At 39.4% G+C, this 23,825-nt stretch overlaps 2 long non-coding RNA genes across 4 annotated transcripts in view; one reads left to right on the forward strand and one right to left on the reverse strand.

Moving 5' to 3' along the window:
* On the forward strand, window positions 1–19,305 carry LOC127471071 (uncharacterized). 2 transcript variants are annotated; one of them, XR_007904534.1, is made up of 7 exons: window positions 1–140; window positions 1,914–1,978; window positions 4,938–5,061; window positions 5,785–6,025; window positions 6,294–6,423; window positions 13,735–13,915; window positions 16,869–19,305. It is a non-coding gene; the product is annotated as an uncharacterized LOC127471071 (long non-coding RNA). The 2 variants fall into 2 exon arrangements; XR_007904533.1 differs by lacking the exon at window positions 13,735–13,915.
* The window catches only part of LOC127471076 (uncharacterized), a 24,644-nt gene continuing 7,920 nt past the window's right edge, over window positions 7,102–23,825 (reverse strand). The window contains exons 2-4 of one of the 2 annotated variants that reach the window (XR_007904544.1): window positions 18,580–18,768; window positions 8,579–8,677; window positions 7,102–7,345 (exon numbers count right to left, since the gene is read on the reverse strand). This is a non-coding gene — a long non-coding RNA (uncharacterized LOC127471076). Of the gene's footprint in view, window positions 7,346–7,820; window positions 8,678–18,579; window positions 18,769–23,825 lie in introns of those variants that run through there. The other variant, XR_007904543.1, reaches the window with a different exon arrangement.

Consider the following 23,825-nt stretch of genomic DNA (forward strand, 5'->3'; position numbering starts at 1 on the left):
GCGGGGAAGGCGGTGCCCCGCGGGCCGAGGGGCCGGGCCCTCGGCGGGGCCGGCGGGCTGCGGGGCCGGCGGAGCCACTGCCGCCGGCAGAAGTTGGCGACAAGCGTGTGGTCGCCGTGGCTGCAGCCGCGGCTTTCTTTGTGCGTATGTCTGTCAGCACTTTGGGTGACATTCCCTCCGCTGCACGGGTGGCTGGCCGTTCTTCCCATCTTTATTGCTGGAAGAGGTTATTCTAAACAAGAGGAAAAGACGAAAAGCCTTTATAATTTTCACAGAGGTTTTTTAGAATATACTGTCGAAAAGCAATTTTTTTTCTTTTTTTTTTTTTTTTTTTTTGTAATTGGAGAGTTTCTTAGCATTCAGGTTGATGCTCTTTCTTTAGTACAGATATGTATTCCAAAGAGATACTTGATTTCTTTGACCATATCTTTGATCATAGCTTATGATTACTACCTGTATACACCTATGTTTGTATCTTTTAAGAGTCAGTAACAAAAATTGTTTTAATTAAAAGCCTTCCAAAACAAAGATTAAAAAGGATGGAGGAAAATATCATAACCTAGCAGTCAAAACCATGCTTTCCTCTTATGTACTATGCAAACGTTTTGGACCAAACCCTTAGCAATATAAATTGGTGTAGTGAACCTCACTGATTTACCTCAGCTGAAGACCTAATTCTGTGCACTACATGCTCAGAATATGTAAAAAATATTGCAGAGACACAAAACCGCATGGTTTCGCATTTCAAGATAAATCAAACTAAGCTAGACAAAACCAAAAAAAAATTCTTATTCTGTACTACAGTAATTAACTGTAGTGACTGCAAATTTTTCATTCCCACGTGCACAGGCATGTACTTAACTAGAAACTGTATGTGATGCTTTAAAATGAAAAGAAGTAGTTTCTTGTTTGATTTTTTTTTCTTTTTGCTGTTAGATGTGCAGTCATTCTAGGATATGTGAACAAATCTTTAAGAAATTAAATGCATCCTGCTTTATTACTGCATACCCTGTAAAGGCTTTTAGTGACTTCACCGTTTCAAGTGGCTTTAAAAGGAGAAGTTCAATGCTTACATTTTTAAAGTTTTATTTCTGTGGTGTTTTGCTTGCCTAGTCAAATTTATCCAGTGCAGCATGGTGATCAGACATTATTACTGGTTGTAGTTTATCAGGTTTTTTAATGTGAGGTTTCCCAAATCCACCCGGGAATGAGATATGCTCTAGGGGAAGTGGCAGGTTCCTCACACTCAAAACCGATCACCCTGCTGACTTCCTTCCCTGGTTTTCTTCAGTAATTTCTCTAATGTGTTCAGCCACTTTACTACAAAATAAATATTCAGAGATGGGGAGGGAGAGGGGGGAGAAGGGAGGAAAAAATAGGCCTCCTAGTGAGCTATTGATTTGAAATTTGAAACATTTTATTGATACAAGAAAAACCAGACATAAGGAAGCAGTTTCATATTGCACAATATTTGAAAAAAATCGTGTGCATCTGTTTAGCACAATACACTGCATAATGACAGCAATCTTCCCTGTTTGTATCTATTCATCTGATTATACAGCGTAACAATTCTTTTTGCTACACATTTATTTACTAAAGGATTTTTTTTAATGGATAATAAATTAGTAAATCAGATACCGTGTGCTTGGGAAAATATGTTAGTTGACTCCCTACACACAATTCATATTTTATGTGATATGCAGTGATACTTGCATATACAGATGAAGTTATGTGCTTCCCTTGTGGCAAAGACAAAGGAAGTTTTAAATCACTATTTAGTACTCTTTCATCTAGGCACATGCTATTTTGAAAAGCTTCAGTTTTTAACACTGCAGTGCAGCACTGATGTAATGAAGAGCTTTGACTTACTTGAAGTGTAACCCAGTGGCCTTCTTTTGATGCCTTTTCCATAGCTATTTCTGCTGCAGCTTCCTGTCCTTGACCCAACAATACATTGTGAAGTTCTCCGGAGTCAATGGTAAATTCAAACTTGTTCCCTAAACAGAACAATATACTGTACTACTTTGAGCCAAATAATGAAGTGTTCAAATAAGCATGTGTTCTACACACAGTGTTTAAATGGCACCACATTACATGAGTCACCAAAGGAAAAAACCCAGCCCTCAAAAATATAGTTTCAATAAATCAGCTGAGCTAGTATATTGTACTGTTCTACGGCCAAGTATTTCGTATTAGCAAAATGCCCCTGTGTCTGAAAAGCAATGCAGAAGTGAGACAATTGATTCCTGCTAATGGATTCCCTACATATTGCCTAGAAAAATATTTCAATGCACACTGAAGTAGATATGTTAGAAATTTATCTAAAGAGAAAAAAGGAAATTAATGTCTCATTAAAGGTGACATTACACAAGGGCAAAGAAAGGGGCTAAGCAGAAGTCCTTACATTGGCATTAGGAGGTAGTTTGGTCAGAGGAGGGTTAGCAGGTTTTCAGTAGGGTCAAATCTATCACTCAAGTATAGTTGTGCTAGGTTGATGACTTGCACTAGTAAAATACAGAACAGCAGGCAAGCTACCTCTGATTTCAGAAAGCAGCCAGCAGTCACCCAGGCAGCTGAGTCAAGCGCTGTAACTTTCCTCAGATACTAAGTGTTAGAGATGTAATGCCATCTGTGTGTTACCATGTGACAAAGGCCTTGTTTATTTCTCTGGTTTTGATAGAATTTCTAAAACCAGTGGCATTGCTAACTAACTTGGTAGACATTTCTTTTATGGTAAATGCTATGTGTTCTCATGATTGTTAGTAATAGCATCTATATATAGTCCAGAGGAATCTAATGGTTCAGAATCGATAAGGAACCAATCCAGGAGATAAACGCTACTGTGGAACAGCACTACCTTCTTTGGAAGTTTTTGTGAACACTGGACACATTTTGTTCCAAGTTACATTTGGGCAAAGTTCCCATAAATTAAGAATTACAGTTGACAGACTGTTGTGAAAAACAACAGTTAAGGTGTAAGACCTATTCTATGGGGCATAGTATTTTATTATGACTTCTATTTGGTAGAGATCCAAGTATAACACACGTTAGGGTCACTCACAGTGCAAAATCTGTCCTTCAAAGGGCTGAGGCTTGTAATGCAAACTGACAGCACAAGTCATCCCCGACAGTCTGCTGTCTCACATAATTATTGGTTTCAGGAGAGAACTTTTTGCTTTTCATTCTTTTAGAAATGTCTCTTTTCTGGACATTCCAACTCCATCTTTTTTGCTTGTCCTTTCCGGGGGCCTTCAGTATCTCTATTCAAGTAGCATAATTTATTCATCATTGTCCACACTTGAAAAAATACGGTGTAGAGCACATTTGAGCACAAGCATGTGGATTTTGAAAACCAATGTAACTGAAGATTTTATTTAAAAAAACCTCGGTCTGTAGGATCATTATTATAGACACACTATACCTGATTTCTCTTCATGGAGAATTAGAGAGAAAATCAAGTAAACGTTGAAACAGTAGTCAGTGTAAGTTCAGAGAGTTCCCAAAGCATCAGTTTGTTTTTCTGTAACTAAAAGCTTTAGGATAGAACAGCTGTGAAATTAATAGAAAATGCTTGTAATATTTATCAGTGTTTATTTTCTCTAAAGCTTTGGGTTTTACTTGTGGCCCAAATCTCCCATTTAAAATATTTTAAAATCTTTTAAAACCATAAAATACAGATTCTGGATATCATAAGCTTAAATCATGAACATATAGAAACACTCCTCAGAGTATATGAATATGTTCACAGATGATGATTAAGTGTGCCAGCTTAGAAGACCAGCTAAGCTTTCACCAAAATATGGCAAAGTTTTAACATAAGGTTTTTTTGAAATGTCTGCTTTGACAAATTAAATGTGGACTTTTGTGTGTAAGCCTTTTAGTATGTCAGTAAGGCTAGAAACACTAAATTATGCTGAGAAAGAGTATTAATACAGCATTCCAAGGTCAGCTGAGCTCAGATTTCTCTAGAAGAGGAACAGTTTCTCTTAAGAAATTGCCAGATCAAAGTCATATGGCAAAATGCTTAAAATTTTAGAAGTCTGTTAGAACCAGATCTAAATTTTCCACTGTTAAAAGAAACAACAAGAGAGCTCCACACCATTATTTCTCTCTTTGTACACGGATGTGCTGTGTGAATCCAGAGGTGCATTCAGCTATGTATTAGTAGGGAGCACTGAGCCACTAGAGCAGGAAAAGATAGGACAGAAATAAACTGTTGGCTGCAATTGCCCCTTTGAAAAAGAACAGGAATTTTGAGAGGGGAGAGAAGGAGTTCCCTTGGTCCCAATGGAGTTTATTATTCTCTGGAAACAGGTAAACCAACCCTGGCTCAGGAAGATACTTTAGAATAGGAAATGTTTTGCCTTTGAAATGTACCAGATTACATGTCATTTCAAATAGTGTTCATGGCAAAGATACCCCTGGGACCACCTTACAAGAGCTTTATTTCTTGCCTGCAAATTAGTCAGTTCAAAACACTTCTCCTCTCGTCTCTGCCTTCAGCTCTTAATACCACACATGCCATTCGTAAAAGAGCGGAAAAGAATGAAAAGCCCCTCAATACAATGGTACAATTAAAAAAATAAAACAAAAGACTGTAAAGGCAAGAACAAGATGGGTTTCAGCTGACAAGGAAAAGAATGAAATTTTGGTGCATTTTTGGAGGCATTTCAATAAACCCTCTTTCTTCCGTTTCAGCAGGGGCTCATTGAAACAGCTATGTTTTCCAAGTAGCAGGCAGACAGACAATAGCATCTAAATTATTTTTAAGAAAGCACTTAAAGCACTAAGCACTCACTACTACTAAATCCATCTTAGAGGAGAAGGGTGGAGGAAGAAGAAAGGTCAACAAATGTATCAAGTTCTTTGTGTAATGCCTCACTGACATTTTCCAACTCCCTCAGCTGGCTTTTATTTTTTTATTTTTTATTTTTCAGAATCCTGGTAAAATGCAGTAAAGGATTTAAGGTTATCGTCTGTCTCTCTCTAACTTCTGACATCTCTTTATAACAAGAAAGAGTCACAGCCAACTGTAACAGGAGGGCAACACAATGAATCCTGGTAAGACCGGGAAGGGGGGAGGTTCAACTTTGCTGCCCCTTTGCCCCTATTTCTTCCTCATAGAACAGAGGTGCCATCTGTTACTAGTTCTAACATGCATGCATTTGATTTCCATTCAGTAATAACTAACACAGGAAAAAGATTATCCAGTGATCTAAAGTACTATCAGCATTAGCAAATCTTCCCATCCAGTGTTTTGTTTGCACCTCTGAAGATCTTGCAGATGAAATGGATATGGGCAAGTGCCTTAATGGCCTAGAATTATTCTGTTCTCTGGTAGAGGACCATATGGTCAAGGTATGGATCATGACCAGACTGAGGATATTTAGGTGCTTAGATCAGAAAGAGATTTAGGAAAATCAAATGAGAGGACTGATGTTTAGATTCTCCAACCTGAATTCACTACAATCTCTATTACTCAGTGTTGTATTAAATCATCATAATAATGCAAAATCAAGTCACAGCATGTCGTGTGAGGCTAGACAGTATAAAGTATAAACCTGTTCCGAAGTAATCCGTAAAAATGTTCTTAGGCTTCACTCAAATTTGTCACATTCACAAGCAAAAAGCCCAACACCACCAAACACCTCCCAGTCCAGCAAATTCAGTTTAAGATTGTGCTGGTTTTGGATGAGGTATTTCTTCATAGCATCTAGTATGGGGCTGTGTTTTGGATTTGTGCTGGAAACAGTGTTGATAATTCAGGGATGTTTTAATTATTAGTGAGCAGTGCTCACACAGAGTCAAGACCTTTTCTGCTCCGCACACCACCCCACCAGTGAGGAGGCTGGGGGTGCACAAATGTTGAGAGGAAACACGGCTGGGACAGTTGACCCCAACTGACCAAAGGGATATTCCATAGCATAAGGCGTCGTGCTCAAAATAAACTAGAGATGGAAGTTGGCTGGAGACTGCGGTTCGGGGACTGCAGCTCATGGACTGGGTGGGCATCGGCTTGTTGGTGGTAAGCAATTGTTTTTAATTTGCATTGCTTTGTCTTGGGTTTTATTTCTCTCCTTTTTTTTTTTAATTGGTGGTGGTGTTATTATTATTAAACTGCTGTTATTTCAACCCATGAGTTTATCTCCTTTACCCTTCCAGTTCTCTTCCCTCCATACTGCCGTGGGGGAGTAGGTGAATGGCTGTGCTCTGCTTAGTTGCTGGCTGGGGTTAAACCATGACAAAGATCTGAAAAAACAATGAAAACATCTTTTCTTCCTAACTCGCTGCAGATGCCAAAGACCATCTGGATCCTTCAGTTATGCCTTGTTGTGCCTGATGTCTTACTGTTGAAAGAAATGGGGTGCAGCAGCAGATGCCAGCAAAGTAAAGGTGCCTACATAGTGCTGTTTGCAAAGCAAGGTAACAATTAAACAATTGTTGCAGTGGGATTTCTCTGTCAGAAATGTCTCTTCAGGCATTTCAGGGCTCTTTCCTCTTGCTATCTATACCTGACTGTTTTAGCAGTCTTCATCCTCACAGCTTTCCCCCTTTTGCTGTTCCTGCCTGCCCACCTTGTTACTTAAAACACCTCTGTGGCCAGAAATTGGCCATGTTGTCAAGTGCCAACTTTCTTCCCAGAGGCTGGGGAATGACCTCAAACATGGGAGAAGCACAGCCAGTGCTGTTATAATGTAAATAAACTTGTAAAATGGTTCAAGAGGCAAAACCCAGAAAAATGACTAGCAAGTAGCTTGTGCTTTAGATTAGCTTAATTTGCTCAAGTCAAATCTGAAGCTGATCTGTCTGGCAAACCTACTGATGCCTACATTGTCAAAATACATGAGACAACATTTCATTTCTCTAAATTTCCATTAATTTCATTGCCTTATTTTCTTTCTGTTCCTCCTACACCAGGATGACATTTTTGAAGTGTACTTTTAAGAGCATAATTTGATCAAATGATCCAAGGGAATTCCCTATAGATATCCATGGTTTAATGCTAGATTTGTTCTAAAGGTTGGCATGCCCGATAATGGCAATTGGTTTAACACCTGTTAATTTCTAAATAATTAATATAGAGTGTTTTTTTCTAGACAGAACTGTGTCTTGTTTACACAGCTCAATCAGAAAAATAAAGGCAGGGCCCAGCCATGCATGGTGGTGAGCATTCTGAGCATCCCAGCCTCAGCCAGAGTGGGTGTTTGGCACCTTGCTGAAGTCAGCCATTGCGCATGTCCTCGTGTGAGATGCTTGTAGGTGACTTTCAGATGACCTTGAGGAGACTGGACAGGAATTCACTGGTTGGCTGATTTATGTTTCAGTACCGTAGATATTCTGTGCTCTGAAAACAAGTAGGGTCAGCAGCTGAATTTGAATTTCTCTGTCTTCCCTTTCTCTTCTCCATTTGTGATTTTTACTTTCTGGCTCACAGCACATGCACTAGAAGCTGAAGAAACCTCTTTTATCAGGTTAATATTTTCATCATAGTTGTGGCTCACATCCACATAGGCTTTTGGCTCCTCTGCTCTGTACCCATTTCTCGCTCTTTTCAAAGGGAAGTAGGAAACTCTTGGTATGGGTGCAAAACTTAGAAGAGATCTATGCCAAATAAGAGCAAGAACACAGCTGCACAAGACTCAGCATACTGCTCACAGACAAAAAGCAGTGAAGGAAAAGATAACATTTTAAGCTAAACGAGAGATCGTTATACAATACTCTTTCCGTTCAGCTCGTTCTAAGAGGAATATATACATGTGGCAGCAGCACTTGGGACATGAAGAGCTACTTTGAAAGTAGATGCGTTTCCCAGTGTTTGAGATGAGGATGAAAAGTGGAGAGTGAGAAAACTGACTGCCCCTGCAGAGGTGCCCCCCTCTGTGGCCACAGCAATGTCTGTGAAGCCATCATGCTTTTCTGTCCTTAACGAGAAAGCAGCCTGGACTGGCTCAGAGCAAACACAGTTTGTAGGAAGCATTTCAGGCTGATGTTCTTGCCTGAGGAGGGAGTTTTCCAGTGGCCTGGCAGAGCCAGTTGGTAGCATGAACAGCTCAAGCTACAGCAAGGAGACCCAAGCAGAAGTACACGAACTCGTCCATATTCCCTCTTACTGTGGTGAAGCAGGAAGGCACAGAAGGGAGGCCTCAAAATCATAAGGCAAAGGGCTGCTCTGTGGCTGCCTGACCACACGTACAGGTGTACGTACACAAAGCTGTAAATGGGAGCCCATGCAGGGGTCGTGCTGTACTGGGAGAGCTAACTGGGCTGGGAAAGTAAGCTTTACCCTTTCAAACAGACCAGTGTAAATGATAGCAGAGCGTGTCATACAGCCAGTTGGGATCTTTACACCGAGCCTCATGTTATCAGAGGGTTTTGCTCACTGCACTGCCTTGTGAAATGCAGCCTGTGACCAGAGGGAAAGTGGTAAGCCAGTGGTAGAACTAGATTAAAACAGCAGTACGCAAACACACTGACCTCTTCCTGAGTGGTAACCTCGAATGAAAGCTGATTCACTGGACTGATTTCATTCAGCTTGTCCATGAGAAAATAGAGCACAGCAGCATTGACTGCAACTTACCAAAGTGCTTGTGAGCTTCAGTGATCTTCATGGTATTTGTTTCAGCTTCCAGGTCCTTAAAGATGTTAGCAATGTTTAATGTGGTATTACACTCAGAGCCTACAAAAAGGTATTGGCAAAAAGCACAATATATAAATGAATGTAAGAATTTATTGGTAGTCCAATTACTATTTTAAACAGTATAATAATCAAAATTATTTAATGAGTAGTGGAAGACTTCATTAAAAATAGGGGTAAAATTGCTACATAAAAAGTTCCCTATTCTCTGGCTTTGTGCTTATTCCTCCAGTGTTCCTTTGGGTCTTAAGACTGACACTTTGGTATCTCTCAAAAGGAATGGGGGAGTACTACAATGAGTTATCACCAGGAGGAGCGTGATACTCATGGGAAGGAGATGTCTTTCTCCTCAGTCTGGTGTCTGATTTAGTTTTATGTTTTCTTAACACTGTCAGCTTACTGTGATTAAATGACTTATTTGTGTCATCTGCGTCTGCACTCTTTCCCACAGCTGACTCTAGAGCTGTAGGCATTTCAGTCCACAATGAATAACCATTTGTTATTACCATAAACTAGAGTTAAACTAAAATTTAGTCAAGAGAGCCTCACAGCTGAACAATTGCTATCACAACTAAACCAAGTTAAAATCTATTTAGGCCCAGACAAACCCAGGGAATTTCTGAGTCCATATACTATCATGTCAATACAAACCTTGTTGCTTTTTAATAATAATGGCTAAATCACGTTTACTGGGCTATGAAATCCCTTTTAGTCTGTGAATTGCAGAGTTCAGCAAGGATTTGCAAACCCTTCTATGACTGCAGAATCATGACTGAGCAGTAGATCTTGGAAGCATTCACACTTTCCTAACTTTTTTTGAATTAGAATAATTCAAGGTCTGATTGACTTGTATTTCTTCATTGCCATCAGGAGGCCAGCTAACAAAAAGTGTTTGATTTTCATCGTCAATATAATTTGCACAATCAGCAGGAATACTGTAGTTATTAAATTGAGAGCTATAGGTTGTAGTGCTAAGTTAAAAATTCGTGTAGCTGCAGAAGACCATTGTGTAACCTCATAAAGGTATAGGATAACTAAGAATACATGTTTGAATCTAAGACACGTCACACACGCGCACACTCACAGACACTGTCAGATAGGTTTTACATGAGGCAGTTCACAACAATTTCTGAAATTGGCTCTGTACACAAACACAGCTTGATCTCATATATATATTTAGAGATTGATTAGAAACAGAATGAGAGATGTCATAGTCACATCTGTTTAACTTTTGAGCTAAGCAATCATCTGAAGACTGGAAACTAATATCTTCACATATCTATTGCATGTTTCAATGCTATTTGCTGACTTTCTTCTGAAAAGACTCACTGAATATTCCATTTTCTTTGACAGTCTGTGTTCACAGATGCACATTTTTAATAACAGAAACACTTGTTATACATTTCTAAAATTATCTGATCAGCTTCCTCCTAACAAGAACTTTCTCATCAACTTGATACATGACTACGTATTTTATGTATATGCAGTGTTTTGAAGATGTGAAAAATTCAAGATGCTTTAAAATACCTCCCATACAACAGTACATAAATATTTCTTTTAAAAACATGATTTTTCCTTGGCAAAAAAAAATATACTCTGTTGATCCATCTTTTCTTGTGTGTTTTGTAAGCACTCACAGTTTCAACCATACTTGTAAATATATGTATACTTTAATGTTACAAGTATAGATATTAATATCTAGGTAATCTGTTAAGTGTGATTACTCTCAAGGAGAGGACATACAGACCTCCTCATCTGGAGGGATCTCACCTTGAGAGGGCCACAACCTCCTAGGGCCCCTCTGCCAATATTTCACCACCCTCATGGTGAATGAGGTAAATAATTTTTCCTAATTCCTGGTCAGAATTTCCCTTGCTCTGACTTCTGCTAGTTGCCTCTTTCTTGTCCTTGTGCATCCCTAAGAAGAACCTGGCTCTGTCTTCTCTGTAGCCTCCGGGGAAGTATTTTCAGACAGCAACAAATCCTCCTGCCCTCCTGGCCTTTTCAAGGCTGAAGAACTGCAGCGCCCTCAGCTTCTCCCAGCACGCTCCCTGCTACAGCTCCCACTGGAGTAGCACCAGTAGGTTAATGTCTTTCTTGTACTGTAGGAGATACAGTAATTACATGAAAATTTTTCATTTATAACATCTGTTTTTTGTTCATATACTTGCTGATAGTGTAACACCCTTAACTTGTTCTACAGCTGTACTGTCTTCTTGAGTTTTGTCCTGTTTGGTTAAGTTGGATCTGCTTCTACTTCAGTTCGTTCTTCTGAAGTCCAAATTTCTCCTTGCGCTGCCAGTTCTTCAGTTACCTCCCTTGCCACTAACCAGACAACCCATGTTTCAGCACGTTATAGGCTTTTCAAGAGAAAAAAATTTGCTTTTTTTAATATTTTTTTCTTTTTGCAAAATATTGTTCTACTTTCTGAATACATTGGCAAGAAGCTGGAACTCAAGGGTATGGTCCCGAAGAGCTGATTAACACACTGGCCTTGGACCAACAAAGTTTAGGAAAGAGAATACTTAGAGGAAAGAATACAGGATTTTAAGATCAGAAGGGTGGGAGAGCTCTTCTGAGTTTGACTCTGCAAAATTTCTGACAGCACTTGGCTCTGCCATACTGCTGCATGGAGTGCTTCTGAGTTTCATCTGCGGTCACTGAGAACAGAGGATATTCAGTACTTACCAGAAAGTATTCTCCCTTTTGAAGGATGAAGCTCTTGAAGACCCCCCACCACTGTTAGGAATATGACCTTTTCAAGTACTTAAAATTACTTAATTAGCAATATAACCATTAGAAAGAACAAAATCATTCTAGCAAAAGTAACAGATCTGTAATTGCAGGTGTTACAGAATGTAGTACAAAAGATGGTGTTTCCAAAATTTGTTTTAAAGTGTTTTAAAAGGCTGTATAAAGAAGGGAAGCAAGCAAGCTACCAGGTAGTGGATTACTTTCCCCTTGATGTTTTTTGTGAAGTAAGAACAGGGGGAACATGTAACAAGCATCTTGCTATTAAATTTGCCCATGACAAATAGTGCAGCTGCGTGTAGTGTGCCAGAACATCTGCAGAATCACGACACATGCAGAATCCCCCACACTAAGAGCGTGACATTATACTAAAAACAATTCAGTTGTAGAAGCAATATAAATCCATTTTATATAATCTTTCTCCACCTTCTCCTCCCCCTTATCTTTTGAATCATGTTAACTACAGGATTCTGTCACTTCTTCACAGCATCAGTTAAAAAGTATAAAAGTGACTAAGCATTTCAGGATTATCTTCTTCTTTCATTAGCAGCTAGAATGCAAGTATATCTTATCTGAAGAAACAAAAAAGAAAGATAACCAGTGGCAGAAATGCACTAGACACCAGAGCTTACTCCAAGTGGAACCTGACATCGTTTGCAGATGCAATTTAACTCTCAAGAAATCAAGGGGTGATTTTCTGTGTCAGCATCTTGTGTGGTTTTTCAGTTGAAAGTGATCAGTCGAATTGCTGCCAGTCTTTACTTCACCCATGTAAATGACAACACAAAGTACTGTGATATGTAATATCACAAAGTGTTATGGAAAAATATGCCTAAAATATATAGATTTCTAAAGTAAGGGGAATCTCCTTACCTGGAATTTTTTGAATTCTCACAGTTTACCTTTCAAATGCAGCTATGGTTGAATCTGGTAAAAGTTCCTTTAAGCTCCACATTTACCTTTTTCAAAATCCTTGAAGGCTTTTATTTTTCCCAAAATGATTTTGGCAAAACGTTTGCTTCCTTCTTCTAAATATTCTATTGTTTGCTCTCTGAAATAGCTTCTTTGCAATCTTTAGATTTTAAAAGTAAGAAATTTTATAATGGCAATGCAAATGCTGATTTTTGTACTGTTTGAGGTTGTCTAAAGACTATGTGAGAATAATACTATGACAAGGCAAATATATGCATGCTATGAATGCCTGGATCATTATCAACTTGCTTCTTTGAAACATCTTACATGAATTAGGACAGGTCAGGCATGGTAGCTATGTGAAGCTCCAAGATAATTTCCAATTTTTTCCGCAGACTGCAGATCAAGCATGAAGCTAGAAGAGCGAGCCGGCTTGGTCATAATTTTCAAGTCTTTGCCCATAAAATTCCTGAAACTCAACTAAAAACAGAGATTCTTTTAAGGATTTTATTGATAGCATAGAGTTTTAGTTTACTGACTTGCTGATACTCTGTGGTCAAGTCCTTTGCACTCTTACTTCATTCACCACCTGAACAAAGCCTTGTTTTCCTGTATCAGAGAGACATACTGTGAGTAAATGTGAAGGTTTTTAAAGCACTCTGATGATGGAAAAGATATACAACTGATATTACTGATCATATTTTCTTATTATTAAGGGTATATTTATCTCTTAATTGATTCCTCCTTTAATAATACAATTATTTTTAACATCCACTTCCTGGTTTGTATCTCCGGTAACTGCTTGCACAAGATACACAGTCATATGCATCACCATAGCAGAAAGGAATGTCGTGTGCCCTGCAATGCATTTATGGAGTTGGAAAATGCTTTTATTAACTTTTCAGTGTCCCCAGTTTTCACATGGAGAGGCACACATCCAGTGGCCAGATGTAACTGCAATCAGCTGTGGCCACTCCAAGCTAAAAATGAGTGTCTGAGCATCCTGCTCACTAATCCTTCCCCTGGTGGTGCTTGTGTTTGGTCTCTTGGGTAAATGGTTTAACAGCTCCTTGTAGTCTTGGGGTCCTGTGACACAATTTTTAACAAGTTAGCACAAAAAGGAGTTGTGGAAAAAAATGACCCAGGGAAAGCTACATTTATATGGTATGTAAAATAAAACACTAAAATTCCCCTCTTGCAGATTTAGTTTTATGGTGATTTGAAAAGTTTTATTTTATTTTCCTCATGGTGGAGACGTAGTAATTCTTGAAGGGAAAACACATACACATGGATATATTCACTGTGGATAAGTAAATTGAAAAATACAGATTATGAAATAAATACAATTCTAAAAAATAAACATATTTGGTTTAGACCCAAAGGAGCCAAATTCATCATGAAAATTATTATTATTGTAGCCGATCTAATTCTTCTAGTTGTTTTTCTTTATTTGTATTTCTGCTGTTGTGAGTCTTGTTGTTTACAGCTTCTCAGCGAGAAGAATATCCCAAATGAAATTACTGTCAGCAGCCAAAGAAAGTATCCATAATTCATCCCAAAGCACTGTCAACTTAATTTTAAAGTAATCGTTCTGCTTTATGAGTTCAGACTGAAGTGGTAAGTTTGCAAATCCCTAAATCAAACCATAGGAAATAAAGGAAATACATATCTCCTTTTCAAATATTCTGATTTTCTCAAGTTTCATTGTAAGCATAGTTTTTAGTAATTAACTCTTCAATTACTAGGAACAGAAGAAAGAAAGAAAATTGTGAACTGTATTCTGTACATCTGTACACAACACGTCTCTGTTGTGACTCCAGAACCATCTCCTGGGCTATAGAAAAGTTTTTCTAGATTTATAATAGCAGAAATTAATTTAGATTGTGTATTCCTCTGAGCACAGTGAGAAGCACATGTGAGTATTTGTGTATCAGGTTCAGCCTACTGAGGTCTGTAAAAGGCACGCTGTGCTGTGAGGTATCCAACATTTCCAAGTGCTGTTCTGGGGCCTGTGCAGGTGTGAGAGTAGTGCAGACACTCCTGAAATGTCCTCAGTCGGGAGTTTCCAAATGTTTCCAAACTGACCTCACACACTGCCAGTAACACTGAAGCTGAGTCAAATTCTTTAGATCCAAGAGACCCATTTAGAGAGCAGGTCAGGAAGCCTTCTATAGGGAATCAGTGAAAAATCTGGTGAAGCCTGTGTCCCTGAGTGCAAAAACAGCAGCCTGGCAGTGAGTGTGAGCATGGTCTTGTTTCTGCTCTTCTGCACACTGGGGAAAATCGTGCAGAATTCATTGTCCCAGGACTCAGCTTATTGCCACAAAACCAGCAGAGCCTCAGCATGCATTCAGGCTCAGAACTGCAACCAGCAGTTACTGAATAGCAGCCACGTTCTGAATCTCAACACACCATGAAAATCCTCCTTTAATCAAATGCTCCCAGGGGAGCAAGAAATTCAAGATGCTCTTCCACCCTGGGCTGGTGCACACCACTACGTCAACACTTGGCATAAAGAGCTTTCTGCTTGTCGATGCAGTGTGGGGGTGGCAGTCAGGGGGGACACTCGTAACAAGCAAAACCAACAGGCAGCACGTAAGGTAACATGAGAACATGAAGGGAGCAATAAAGAAGAGGCAGAAGGTACAGTACTGAGTGGGGCACTGTGATGGCTGAATTCAAAAGCATTTTGCTTCTCAGCTTGAACTTTTTAATTAAGGAATTTCACAGTAATTTTGACTAAGCTTGAAGAGGAACAATTTCAGTGTTCTGGCTCACTAAATACTTTCTTGCAGTCTAAATAGATGCAAAGCTCGGAGCTGAAGGAAATCAGTGCATTAGCAGCACTTTCTTTCCAGCCTGCGCTGTAGATAAGTGCTGTCCTGTGGCAACCTTTTTGGGGTCAAGTGATTTAGAGAGCTTAGACAAGGCTGGGGTTCAGGATCCCTTTACTCAGACACAATCCTGAGTAGCACAGGCTGTGAGGAAATATTTTCTGACATTTACTAGAGGGGCAGGGGAGGGAAGGGAGGACTCCTGGTAGCTGTAGGAGAGACAGTAGGCACAGCTAAACTAGAAGGAGGGGAAGGGATCAGGAATATAATGAGGAGGTGGGGGAAATGACACTGGAATAAAAGGGTGAGTATATAAGATACACACTCATCCTGGCCTTCCTCTGTTCAAAGCACTCCCTCCAAGGGTGGGTACAAGACTTGAATAGAGGGGATGGATGTCAAAATATTTCCATAAGGAATATAAGTGCAATAAATCAGAGAAAAAGGGCAGAATGGAGGCAAGGAGCAAATGGTAGGAGAATTATTTTAGTTCTAAGTGAATGATTATGTCTCCTGAGTGATTACACATCAGGATGGTGGTGTGTTGGGGAGGATTGTTCAGCTAGATAGAAAGGAGTGCTCAAATTGCAGTCATTGAACTGTGGTGCATGCAAGGGTACAAATAAGAAAAATAGTCAAGTAAAAATCCAACTGGAGTTAACACGTCTTGGGCACTGCAATCCTTGGGAGTTAAGGTAACTATCATACAAGTAGCTTTCAGAGGAAACTACTTTGAGTACTTGCAGAACATAATCACAGAGAGAGAGCTGACGAAGAAAATCACAGACTATTAAAAATACTTTGAACATAACTTGCAATATACTGGGTCAAGTACAAGATCAGTAATTTCTTCCAAGCTGTCTACCAAAACAGGGTCTCCAGCAAGAAATACCTGCTGTAAGACACACACCTATAGAGTCATTCTAGTACTGGGCTGGTGAAAGGCAGGGGACACAATGCCAGTGTGCTGTATCCCATTGGTTATACTTTGATGAATGTAATGTACTTTAGCAGAGTTGTTATGGTTGCTGGGGCGTTAACACCTTGTGCAACATCAAGCGTTCAGACGAATAATAGTTGCCATGTTTTCTTGATAGCTCTGCATCTGTTTTTACTCTCATTAGCACTTGTAGCTGCCAAGCAGTTCTTCCCTTTTTGCCTCAAATAGATAATTTATAAATCTGAATCAGATATAACTTTTATCCATTTATTCCCCAGTGCTGAGGTTTGATCAGTATACGCCAATGACTGTAAATGTAAGACCAGGGACTTCTTATGTGGCCATAGTGACTGCTGTCACTTTTCTATTTAGCAATTGTTGTATCATCCATCCACACAGTGACTGGATCAATACCTTTTGTTCCTGGAATGGGAACCTGGAATAATAAAGGTTAAGTTTTAAATTCCTATTTACAGAAGCTAGTGTGTCTCAGCATTCACTTGTTTTGTTTTGTAAAAATAAGCAGCATCACTGGGAAAAATGTATTTCTCCTCATTTCACTCAGAAGAAAAAAAAACAGATGAGAATTCCTGCACTGAATCTAACAGTTCTTATTTTGCTTTCAAGAGGTTACTGGGAATTTAGTGCTGGGTAGAACTAAATTTAGTCTGAACTCATATTTGCTCCATCTGGAGCAAGGTCAGAAATTACTATGGGAACCATTGCCAGTTATACCTTCAGATGTTTAAAATTAGAGTTATATTGCTTTATTTACATGCTTGTATTTTATTTCCAGGTGTTTTATGAGAGCATGGAACTGCACGTCACAGCACCTTTTCTCCATGGGTTGAGACTGTTGTAACACTCCAAACTTCTGCTACCCACATACCCTCCACTGCAGTAATTCTTTGCTACTGTGGAGAGTCAGTCACACAGTGCTGATCAGATCATGTGCCACCTGTTATGTCCACTAGTATATGGGAATATAGCAAGGAAAAGAGAATAACAAAGCTTTAGTGGTGTGGTGTCCCTCACAGTCAGTGTAGTAAGTTAGAACAAACTGCAAAAACTCAGAGCTATTTTCCTCAGCAGGTCAGCATTCAGGGAAACCCAGAGCACAGGGAGAGTTACTACCACCATTCCCTGCCTTCCCCAGACTGGCATTCTGGCCAAAGTTAATGATTCATAAGATTCTGCACTGATTTCACTGTGAGCTTCCACATTTGCATAAGTAAAAGCTTCTGCAGCTTCTGTAGGGAAATTCTTAGTGAAATTGCAGCACAAAACATTGATATTATGTAATTATAGTAGTTCATTGTAACTTAAATGAAATTGTTACTTTAAACTTGCTCTAAGTGGCTCACAATGGAACTTTGTATGACACACCTACAAAACAAATGAGTTAATCACAATATGTGTCATTTTTAATTTTTCTCTTTAATTTTTCTTTCAGTCATTCTCTCTTTGTAATTAGCATGAAGACTACCCTTCAGTCAAAACTAGCCACCTGGAAAGTTTCAGCTTGTAATATGCAGCTTTTTTTGTGAATTATGAATGTGCTAAAGAAGAGACCTTTCTCCCCACACCCACTTCCTTGCATAATTCAAATATGAATGAATGAATTTTATTCAGGCTTGCCAAAAAAATCATATTTCAGCTGATAACAAGCATGAAAAATTTCACATGAAAGGGATTTTTTTTTTTTAAGAATACTCCGAGCATGGGAGAACAGCAGGTTAAGACAGAAGTCTTAGTGCAGCCTTAAATATAACAATTGTTAGCAAGCAAATACTATATCCAAGCACTAAATTTTGCTTTGTGCTGCCCTGGTGCACAGTACTGGGGACAGAATAGAATAATGAAAGCTGGTCCCCTTATGCAAACAGCAGAGCACAGCACTTGACAGAATACAAGAAGAAGGTGAGCCTGCCTACTGGTCTGGCTTGCTAACCATATTGCTAAGGTCTGTAGGTTACTTGTCACCTATAGCTCCAGTCAGCTGGCAAATGTAGTTCAAACACTAGCAAGGGGCATGTTTTTGGTCCTTTCCAGAAGAACGTTTTACCAGTTCCTTGCCTCCAAGTATACAGTCCTATTAAATAAAGTATTTGAAGGAAGTTCATATAGGTAACATGATGGTTTAACAGGGCAAAAAGGGAATGGAATGTGCTAGGTTTTTTTCTGATTAACTGTGTATTTTAAAAAATATGTATCTGTAGAGAAGGTATTATCTGCATCCCTCACTTACCTTAATGTTTTTCAGGCAAAGCAGAATGAGATTTTGGCTGGTGCCGGTACCACTTTGAAAATAAACTATTACAGGAAAGAAAAGTTGCAATCTGGAACGCATTTCTGCTTTACATTTTCTTTTGTTCCTAATAGTGGTTTGGGGATAAGCCCCGCTCTCCTTTTCTACCCAAAAAACAGGATTAAAAAAACCGTACTAAGCATTTATTAAAAACCCGCCCATTGCAGTGGCTAAACAGTAGTGAATATTTCAGTATTACCTTACAGATTCCCATTGATTGGAGGATCAACAGAAGGGATTTGCAGATGGCAAGCAAAAATACCCTTCTAGTCTGATGTGAGTTGACTGTTGTAAGTTGAGCTTGGCAGCAAGTGACCAAAATTGAGTTGTCAGCATCCTCCTGCGTAGTGGAAGAAGTTGTTGCTTTCTTGTGCAGATGCAAGAGTTTCTGTGGGAAAACAGAACATAATCACGGTTATGAATGTCTCTGTGGATTGGTAATGTCTTTAATACATAGATCACTTTTGCAAATTCAGTCCCAGCTGGATGGGAAATTATTGAAAATGGTTGTTGTTTGATTGATATAAAATGAGTTGTCAGCTTGATTAAATACCTCCAGGGCAGATGTCCACAGCATAATTGGCACCTGTCAGAAGCAAAGAATTCCTTGGTACAGAGTAACAACTACTCATGCAACCACCCAAAACAACCCTTGCATGCCAGGGCTCAGAGAAGAAGGCAGGAAAAAACAATTTCTACTTCTGGGAAGGATCTTTTATGCCATAAAGTCAATAAGAGATTTGACATGACAGTTGGTACAAGCCTTTCCCTCAGATCCTGGCTAGACACTATCAGCTCTCCTGCTGTTTGGTCAACACTCCCCCTAAGAATTAGAAGAAAACACACACATTTGATTATTTTATTATAATTTCCACTGTAAAAGTGTATTTATTAAGAAGAGTCAATAAAGAAATTTTTACATGTTTGCTTATTATAAAAAACGCTGTGAACAATTTTATTTTCCCATTTCCTGAGCCATTCTCCACACAGCAATAACTCAGCCATACAAGTAGGAAATAAGAGAGTGTCTTCTTAGCCAAAAATAAGGCAAAGAAACAGCCAGGACTGACAGTACATCGGCATCAGTATTACACTGTTTGCTAATAGTAAACACTGACCTATTGTTTACCACAGACTGGATTAAAATGGGGTTTTTTTCTATAAGTCTCCAAATAGCTGTCATATGGTTATTACTGCCTTTGACCAAATGTGGTACAGCTAATAACAGGAATGAATTCAATTTCCCATCACCAATCTGTCGAGCTGGCCACCTTCTTCATGGAGCTGGTGCTTTGGGAGGTACTAACTGAAGGACTTTCCACTAAAACTCATTTTACTGTCTTCATCTAGTGCATGGTTCAACTTTCCTTCTTTCCTTTCATCTCTGTTTCCTCCTTTAGATTATTTTTCATTATGCCTCCCCCCCAACATGCCCACACTTTGCCTTTCATCTCTATACGTATGCTATTCCAGCACTTGTCAGGCCCAGCAGGAGGCACATGGGAGAACCAAACAATATGATATGTTAGGTGGAAGAAAATATTATTATCAGACACCTTAAAACAATCATTTATTGTCACACTTTAAAGAGGTCTGCTTTGTTATTTATTTTATTATTCTGTATTAGGTACATGGTTTAGTTTTACAGGCATTATTAATCACTAAAATACATTACACTTTCAGCCAGGATGTTAACATTTTAAATGCATTCATCTTGCTTCTTTAAACAGAAACAATGGGCCTTCTGCACTGCCCTCCCTCCCCTCTAGTCAATAAATCCTTTCTATTGATTCAGGAAATAACTCTTAAGCCCTGTTTTATATTTTAAGTTCCAGTAGCCACACTCAGCCATATAATTTCGCTTAATAACAAATGGATCTTCTATTTTTGCTGCTTACTATGTGTTTGGTTATAAAACTCAGCTTGAAAGTACTAGGTAGAAGGGGACAAAACCTATAATGGCTGTGAGTCACCACAAGAGATTTCTTAAATGCATGTTACAATAAAATAAGTATCTGTGAAAAGTCTGTCTGTGTGTGTGTGTGTATAAAAAGCAGCCTCATCAGTAGATGAATGATAAATGAAAAAATCCATCAGTGAGTATGGATTCCCTTGAGTCAGCCTGGATCAACAGACAATATGGATTTTTGATAATTCATGGCTTTGCCATTATTTATTCTCTCCTGAAATACCCACTGCAAATCTCAGAAAGATAATTACAGAATTATCATATTGCTTAACTAAGTAGTGCAAATTGTATTATATTCTATTCTATGTATCCCAACCCTGGGCAGTATCATTAGTGTTGTTTAATTGTTACAAATACAGTCATCGCATTTTAATAAATTGCCTTCGTTGTCAATATCCTCAATCGACTTCTCCTCCTGATGTTCATGGATAGGTTAGTTACCAGGTAATCTTACAGTAAATATATAGCACAATGAAGCAAAAATGTAAGAAAATGCAAAGGTCAGAACCATGTTTCTATTATGAAAAAAATGAATGATAATGACATAATTTTTTCAGCTCATCAGGTTCTTTGCTAAGTGGCTCTGTTATTGCCAGATCAGTAGTGTATAACAAAGAAGTGCTTTCTGTAGGCTGCTTCATTAGCCTGCCCTGTAGGACCTCACCTCAGACCTTTCACTAATCTGTTGGCCAGCTCAATAGCCTTGTTAGTTCTATTCACTTCTTCCTGGCAGCGGATTTTCTCAGCTGTAGCTCTCTCAAAGGCAGTGGTTAAGGCAGCCAGGATTGTGTCTAGTTCCCTCAAATAAAAACAGTAACAAACAACTTTGGACATTGTAAGAACACATAAAAATACTTCTGCTATCCCATTTTATATTGCTGGAAGTTAAATTACATAGTGCAAGAAAGGTGTAAACATTAATTGTGCTCAGAATTTTGTCTAGGTCATGGTCCAAAGGTGATTCAGGAAAACCTGGGGAAAAATATGGCTGGTTTTCTGCTTTCCCCCACTTGTTCAGAACAGCCTTCAAAATGAAATTACAAAATTGATCTGATATCAGTAAAAAAGGAATGTCCCCTGCTCCCTGAGGATTCTGAAAAGAAGAGAAATATATTTCTTATTACAGCTGTATATCCTCTCTAGAAGATCAAAAACATGGAAAAGCAGCTGTTTGGAAACTAAAGAAAACAGAAGGGTTTAAAGATGATAGATAAAATACTTGAAAATGCACAAGTTGGTGTCCTTTGCTGACTTTCATATGCTTCCCAGTGCACAAACTGTTTCTGAAAACAGCCTGAAATCCCCAGCCACCTTAGATTTAGGAGAAAGCAGCTCAGTGTCTGGTACATCAAAGCATTTAACCACACAAACAGTCCCACTAGGTCAAAGCCTTAGTTATTCCCAGAGGGAAGAGTGGAAGATAATTCAGCATGGATGACTGAGCAGGAAGACAAGGCAAGAGTGACATGCAACTCCGAGAGTCATGGGCAAAGCACCCAAATGACTCTGAGTGCAGAGGATGATCTGACTGAGGAGCTGATAAATTAAAGGTCAGAAAGGTTGTGTAAGACCCCAATGTAGTGAGACCATCCATAAGAGGTGTCATTGGGTGCACGTGAACAGAGCAAATGGCCAGAGCCTGAGGCCGTTGTGGTATCCAGAGAAACACACACAATTCCCTCCAGCAGCAAACTCAGCTCAGGAAATGCATCTCTACTGAACTCGGTGGTATTCCCCAGGGAAAGTCAAAGCTGAGCATGGCTCCTGGAAAAAGTGTGTGCTTTATTCCAGCTGTGCTGCTGACAAGCTCTGTGCACCTTGGGGGATGCCACTGGGAATCTCCTGAGGGAAATGAACGAGTACCTCAAGGCACACTATTGTTTCCTGCCTTGAAGACAACATGAGGTACCTGTGTGTATTATAGGACATTAAAAGGAACTGTATGATGGGACAGATAGATATTTTATTGGGAAGGTTGGGAAAAATTTGGAGCAAATTACAGCCCAAGCATTTCTAAATGGGGTGCAAAGATACCCTTTAAAGAAGGGCCCAGTAGTTTTGCAGCACCCACCCAGCCTAAAGGGTTTCAAGAGTGAGCAGAGCAGGGACACATTACCTCCTGGCTTCTGTGCCTCCATGCAAGGTGAGAGCAGGCAGCACCTATGTCAGCAAGGCTAAGTGAGGCACACTGACCAAATCCTGGCTCTCATGCCTGCACAGGGAAGATCCAGGGACTGTCTGAGAACTCGCCATGCACACAGACGAATATCTGCTATGGTTCCAAGGGACATTATATGGCTGCAGAGGCTGAGGATGTGGTCCAGTCATTTACCTGAAAATTAAAAATGTTACTGAGTGATAAATTATACTGGCAAATGCCTTTGCCAGTATTACAATGAATTATGTGGGAAATACTGCTGACAGTGAAAGGTATTGCAAATAATTGAATGTTCGAGGCTTCTAAAGTGACAAAAATTTTTTAATACATCTAGCGGTCCTGACTTAAAGTTCATGTCCTTGAGCCAATCAGGATTCCAGCTTTCCCCAAGATTTCTGTCTCCCTCTCACTGCAGTGCACTCCTACAAAGCTTGTTGCTTGCTATGTTTATACATTGCCTCTACAGAAATGAAGGTTGACAAATGGGTAGCAATAGGTCTGTCTGCAGATGAGATCAGGACCAGTGCTTAGGCACTGAACCTAAGTGGATGGAGAGAAGAAAAAAAAGAAGAAAACCCATCTGCTGCTCTGAGCATGGATGCTGCAATGCTCATGGTGGACAGCAGAACTTGCTAGAAGCTTTTTTAGCAGGTCATTCAGGAATTAGGAATGATTTTTTACTGCAGCCAGGATGAAACACATTGTGTACTACCCTGCCTCAGACTGTTCAGTGTTTGGCAAACCTTTTCATAAAATAATAAAATAAAAATGATATATTGGAAGCAAAAATTTAAGTGGAAAACAGAGACATAAAAGAATACATATGTGTATATATATATATATGTGTGTATGTGTGTGTGCATATGTGTGTATATGTATGTGTATATGGTTAAACAATGGAAGAACAATCCTAGTTCGTAAAGGTCAAACCCAGAACTTGTGAAAGATGCCAGAGGCAGTGGAAGTCCTGGCATGTGGATGGAGAGGAGCCATATGGGGAAGAGGAAGTTGCCAGTTCCTCCATAAATTTTTTCAGGATTTTATCATATCAAACACTGTGTGCCAGGAAAGGTATGTAGCAGCTCATTGTTGGACACCACTTCTTCCCTCTCATCCTTTTCTTCCTCATTTGCAATATGAGCACCCCTTCTCAGTATCCCTACTCAGCTGGCAAGCTATCTGTGATGTGGAACTGATTTGGGCAAGGGCAGAGAGGCCAAACTGCAGGTGAAGATCAGAGCCGCACAGCACTACTCCCTATTCAAATGGAAGCCCAGAACAATCAGGCCCTTAATGTGTTACAATTCATTTGACTATC

The sequence above is a fragment of the Manacus candei genome, unplaced genomic scaffold (genome assembly GCF_025592945.1).
Source record: "Manacus candei isolate 608988 ecotype Guabito, Panama unplaced genomic scaffold, ASM2559294v1 h1tg000023l, whole genome shotgun sequence".
NCBI lineage: Eukaryota > Metazoa > Chordata > Aves > Passeriformes > Pipridae > Manacus > Manacus candei.